Consider the following 6,061-nt stretch of genomic DNA (forward strand, 5'->3'; position numbering starts at 1 on the left):
CTCAATTTCTTGATTTCGATCAACATGAATTATATAATCATATACATAAGTATCAAATGATAAATCTAAAAGTTATATGTCATGTATATATGACTGTAACATTCCCAAATAATAATATAATCAAAAGCGTAAATGTGTGTATCTCGTTATGCTATCATAGAACCACAGGAAAGGAGGAAACTTCATGCTATAATCTTCCTCTCTTTTGCCTATCGTTCTTGACAACCTTTGTGATGGGAGCCAGACAGAACACAGAGTCAAACCCTATGTTGAATAATCTAGAGATGAGACCTACCCAAAAACTCCAATAAATTGAGTTTGTGTCCATCCATCAAAGAAATCAGGGTCACACTGAAGCCTATATTATTGTCCAACTAAGCCAAATCTAATCAGATGTCGGCAACCAAAAAACCAAACATAATTTGGGCTTAATTAGATTACTAACCAAATTCAAATATTTCATTAACCTGAATTATTTCAAAATAATAACATTAATTAATAAATCCCATATAATACAAAATTCTAACGAGTTAATACATCATTACTCAAATATATACCCATGTGAAAACTTAATATCTCATATCCATGACACTTGAGATATAGTGATCAATCTATGCTCATATTAATCTCAATACATTATTGTTATCCCAATAGTAGGGGTGTGAAAGTAAAATGGCCTTGAAGGCCGTAGCATGTGAGAGGGAAAAACAAAAATTTTCATATGCGGAATTACACATGCAATCAAGAATCATGCTTTATGGCATGTGATGTTACCTTTGTTTGTGAGTTCAAAAACTCCAAGACGATCAGTGTTAGGTTTGAAGGGTTCAAACCCTCTAACGTTGATCCACACCACCCACGTCAAGATGCAAAAATGCTTTCTTGAAAGCCACCAATTGACCACCACAGAGAGGCTTGCTATGCGCTCAATAGGTGAAGAAGGAGGCTAGGTATATGTGTTTAGAAGAGTGAAGTCTCCAGCATGAAAACTTCTCAAGAGTGGGAATGGTATATAGAAGAATTGGTTAGGGTCTTTTGAAAAACCTTAAGGAGGAACTCACCAACTAGGCGCACAAGAGAGGGAGAGAATTAGTGTATCAAATCAGAATTTTTACTTTACTTATAATGAAAGTGGCGCACAAGTGAGTGAGACAAAGGTGGAGTTGTTGCAATTCAAAAATCCCAACAACCTTCCTTTTGAATCCTCGTAAGACTACGTCTTTATCTAGTCAAAATTCTGAACCAATGGTCATCATATGACCACCAATTCATGCGCCCCTATTCAGCCCAAAAAGGGTCCAGATACATTTGAGCTGTTGCATTCAAGTTTGAACCAACTAGCTCACTGATTCTCTCAACAACCAAATCTGATTGGAGCTTGTTGGTTTGACAAGATGACAATCATCTCCCACCAAAATGGCGCCCCAAATCAGCCCTTGGAGATCTCCATATATCTTCTCTTGATACAAGGGATTTGTTTCAACAAGATCTCATCTTATCCTTTTGGTATGAAACAACTTTTCATAGCCAATTCAAATTCGAATTCAAACATTTAAATTCAAACGTTCAAACATTTAAATTCTAAATTCAAATTCAAATTTCAAATTCAAATTTAAATTTCAAATTCAAAATTCAAATTTCAAATTTCAAATTCAAAATTCGAATTTCAAAATTCAAATTCAAAATTCAAATTCAAAATTCAAAATTTAAATATTTGATAATTAATTTAACTAATTAAATTAATTAGTAATGTCTTGGACCATCCAAGCCCATTAACAATATCATGCGCCCTCTCCCTCTTAGGTGGGCTTCCAAACTTCATCTTGGACTAACAACCATTATTACCTTTAATGCTATATCATCATGACATTAAGGTGTTAGTGTATGACCCATTAGGTCCAACATAGCCACTGACATAAATGGGCTCGGGCCCAACAAGTCCACAACCCATTTAATGACAACACAGAGCACTAGCAATGCTTTGTTGCCCCAGAGCTAGTTAGATTAATGACTTGATCATCCTATTACACATATTTGGTTATCGTATGTATTTCTTTTCGTCTCGGTTACCTTCCCATAAAACCTAGGGTAAGGAAGCGTATCAACCCTTGCAGTTTAAGGTAAGCTTTATTCAAAATAGGAAATCTTCAATTTACTGACTCTAAAGGCAGATCATCTCATGATCTCTTTTACTATGCATAGATTCCCGAGTCCCTGTAAATGTCATCCCAATTTCTCCGGTTTACAGATAACCTAATCTCTCACAAAGATTTGACGAATTCCTTCAGCTTATCATCCTAACCCTGTGCTCTTTCAGGACAAGCCCAACAGTATACCTATGAGTCTCCATGTTTCAGGCAGACGAGGTACACAGTCAAAGCATGCCTTTCTAGAACACAGTCTAGGTAATAACTTCTGGTCTAAGGAAAGACATACCCAAATATAAAGAGACTACTCTAATGATACTCTCTGTGAGATTTCCTCATAGAGTCTCTTTTGTGGGTCTGTTCCGTGCGAGCTATACTCTTATAGATCCACCCACGACTATAGCTAAGACATCTCCATATCTGTAGCTCATGAGGTATTTACCTTGCATCCGAATACAAGTAGATAAGTCGTACTAGTCTTACCCGAGATCACTGATCCCCATTCTCAGTGTCTCTAGACTAGGAACATAAAATTAGGAATAAATATCCAGTATCCTTGAATCCTCATGATCGTGATCTTATCACAGATGCTCGAGAGATACCTATTTATTCCAAGGGGTTTATCCAGTTACTCATATAAAATATTAACAGTAATATTGAGACAAAATATGAAACAGGATAAATAGTGCTATTATTTATTTGCGACAATACAAAGGTCCACATATGTCCTAATCTAATTAAAAGATTATCTCTAGGACATCCATATACTAACAGGGTGTTCATTAACCGATCCAAACCGATTTAAACCACGGTGACCGAACCAAAAAATCGAAAACCAAATTCTCCGAAAACCGAAAAATCAAAAACCGAAAAAAAACCACAAAATTTAATTGGATTGGATCAATTTTTGGATGGGTTGGTGAAAACCGTTTCAATCCAAATCGATCCAATGATTCCCCAACCTTAACATCTACCTACTTGGGCCTTTCCCCAATCATAGTCCAAAAATCATATAGCAAAATTCTAAATCCAATACCCATTAACCCATCATGTTAGAGAAAATAGGTTGTGCTTGATCTATGTTATGCTTTTTTTTTGGGTAAATTACATAATATATTTTTATTACATAGGTTATTATTTTACAGCAGCTCTTCTATTGGATGAAAATTTGGGTTACTTCGTATCTCAGGCAACCATGTTATAAATTTTTTGTTGGAAGTAAAAGATGATAATTTAACTTTTTGTTGTACAATGCTTCTAGATTGTACAATAATCATCATACAAACTTTACATAAAGCCGATACATGCAAAAGATATGTTATTTGAACATTAATTATCATACAAATCTTAGGCTTTTCAAACATCCGAAAACATATCCAATCCAAACCGAATAAAATTGGATTGGATAGGATCGAATTTGAAAAAAAAAATTCAAACCGAATGGATGATTACATAATTAAACAGAAAGGATTGGATCAGATGATTTTTACTTCCAAAACCGATCCAATCCAGACCGCGAACACTCCTACCCAATAGGATCTGACTTGCTATCCTATGACATTAAATTTATTATACTATCGACTTTATTATGTTCATTTAATTGAAATAAATATCACATTAAAACTGGCCGTGTCCTAGTCTCACTGTATAATCAGCATATACTCATACAATGCGCAGTAGAAAAAATTGTTTTGTAAACTTTTTTTTTATCAAAGTTCAAATTTCATTTTAAGTTCAACTTTGGTTGTGGAATTCTTTTAAGAATAGGTTAAAAAAACTGCTTCACGGAACGGAAACGGTTGATTAGATTATATTGACGTTGAGCACGACATATATATAAAAGAAAAAACTGTAAATCGAAGCAGTTTCGAAGTAATTATACTATGGAAGGGTTTAGCACTTTAGCTTCTTTCAATCGTCACCAGCATATATAAAGTCTCATTCAGCTAATAATTGAGTGCACGTAATTTCGCACTTCTCTCCTTCAAGTCCAACTGATCCAAGTAGGACTCTTCAATAATAAAATAAAGGATTAAAAAAATAATAATAATAAAGGATTAGTGTTCTTACGTTATAGGAGATAATTTTATCTCTTATATATACATAAAAGTGTGTGGAATACATATTCCCGTATCGAAATTTGTGATAATCATAAGAATGCAATATTGGTCAGCATCTGATTGAAGCAAACTGACAGAATACTAAGTCAACAACTATATATTGCTGGTTAGTACTACGAAAGTACACGTTTATAGTTAGTATATATGCGTAGTGAACGATTCTTTTGCATTCACATTGTCATCGTCAGCTATTGTGTATGCAGATTAACTGGTCAATTTTCTTTATATATTTAATAATTTTTTTATATTTTTGCTCGTAGTCTGTCGAATGTTCTATTATGATTTTAAAATAAGGGTTCGTTTTTTGTCATGTGATATGACTAGAGCACTTTCCTGCACACACAAACCAAGTGTGGGTCCCACGTTTAAAAAAAAAAAAAGTCAAACCAAATCAAGATACAACGTCGTATCCTTAAGATACGGAAGCGGATCCTTGTTGCAGGAATGCAACATGATTCTTATATTTCTCTTAAAATAATTATCACATACGGTTAAATTCAGGATGAATTATTGTTACTTTAATTTTATTTTATTTTGACTTCTGTATCTCGTCGATTCCTTCAAGTCACTAACAAATGCTTCTTTGTTTCTATGGAACATTTTTAAATGCATAAAAGACTTTTAACAATCTAATTTTTCAAAGAATAGGTAACATTTTGATAGATGATTAATTGCATTACATTTAGGGGTGTTAGCGGTCTGGATTAGATCGATTTTGGAAGCCAAAATCATCCGATTCAATACCTTCGGTTTGATCATTTAATCATCCATTCGGTTTGGACTTTTTTTCAAATCCGATCCGATCCAATCCAATTTTTTTCGGTTTGGATTGAATCGGTTTTTGGTTTTATGAAAATCCTAAAAAAAATTTCATGATTATTGTGCAAATAACATCTTTTGTATATACTGGCTTTGTAATTTTTTTTTTTTGAAATACAAAAGTATCTGTAAATGATAATATATTTTTTTTGGGCAATGAGATATGAAACTCTATACAGATGAAATTTTGTTGATAAGATGTGATTAAGTTTTTTCTTGGTGTAGTTGATGGGTTAACAGGTCTTGAGTTTAGAAATTTTTGAGCTATGATTAGGGAAAAGTCCAAGTAGGTATAGAAAAATTAATATATTGGATCGGTTTGGATTGGTTCGGTTTTCATCAACCTATCCGAAAACCGATCCAATCCAATTAAAATTTGCAATTTTTTTTCGGTTTTCGGTTTATTCGGTTATCGGTTTTTCGGTTCGGTCATCGCGATTTGAATCAATTTAGATCGGTTGATGAACACCCCTAATTACATTAATTGGTTTAAGGCAACAATTTATTGATTGGGTAAATGCAGACTGAATATCTGAGGCGGTTCACTTAAGCCACCTTTAATGTACATTTAGAGGCGGTCCAACCGACGCTTTGACGATCGCCTCAAATTTATGTTAATTCTGAGGTGGTTACGCTATAATTGCATCCAAATCTAGCCGTTCGAGGCAATTCTACATGCGAATTTTGAATTTTACCTCAAAATTATGTTAATTCTGAGGCTATTACGGCATAATCGCCTCAAAATGCAACAATTAGACGCGATTATATAGGCGTTTTCTAAGATCGCCTGAAAATGATGTTCATTCTGAGGCGGCTAACCTCTCCAAATGAATCATTTAGAGGCCGTTATATAAGAATTTGGAGACCGTTCATATTTCTTTTTTTATTATTTTTATTTGTAAAAAATAAATATTTAATATTCATGTTTATATTGTAATCATGTATCCATTTCATATTTTTACCATGTTTGTTTCA

Source organism: Gastrolobium bilobum, unplaced genomic scaffold (assembly GCF_033153095.1).
Source record: "Gastrolobium bilobum isolate Gb01-03AN ecotype WA unplaced genomic scaffold, APGP_CSIRO_Gbil_v1 utg23353, whole genome shotgun sequence".
Taxonomy (NCBI): domain Eukaryota; kingdom Viridiplantae; phylum Streptophyta; class Magnoliopsida; order Fabales; family Fabaceae; genus Gastrolobium; species Gastrolobium bilobum.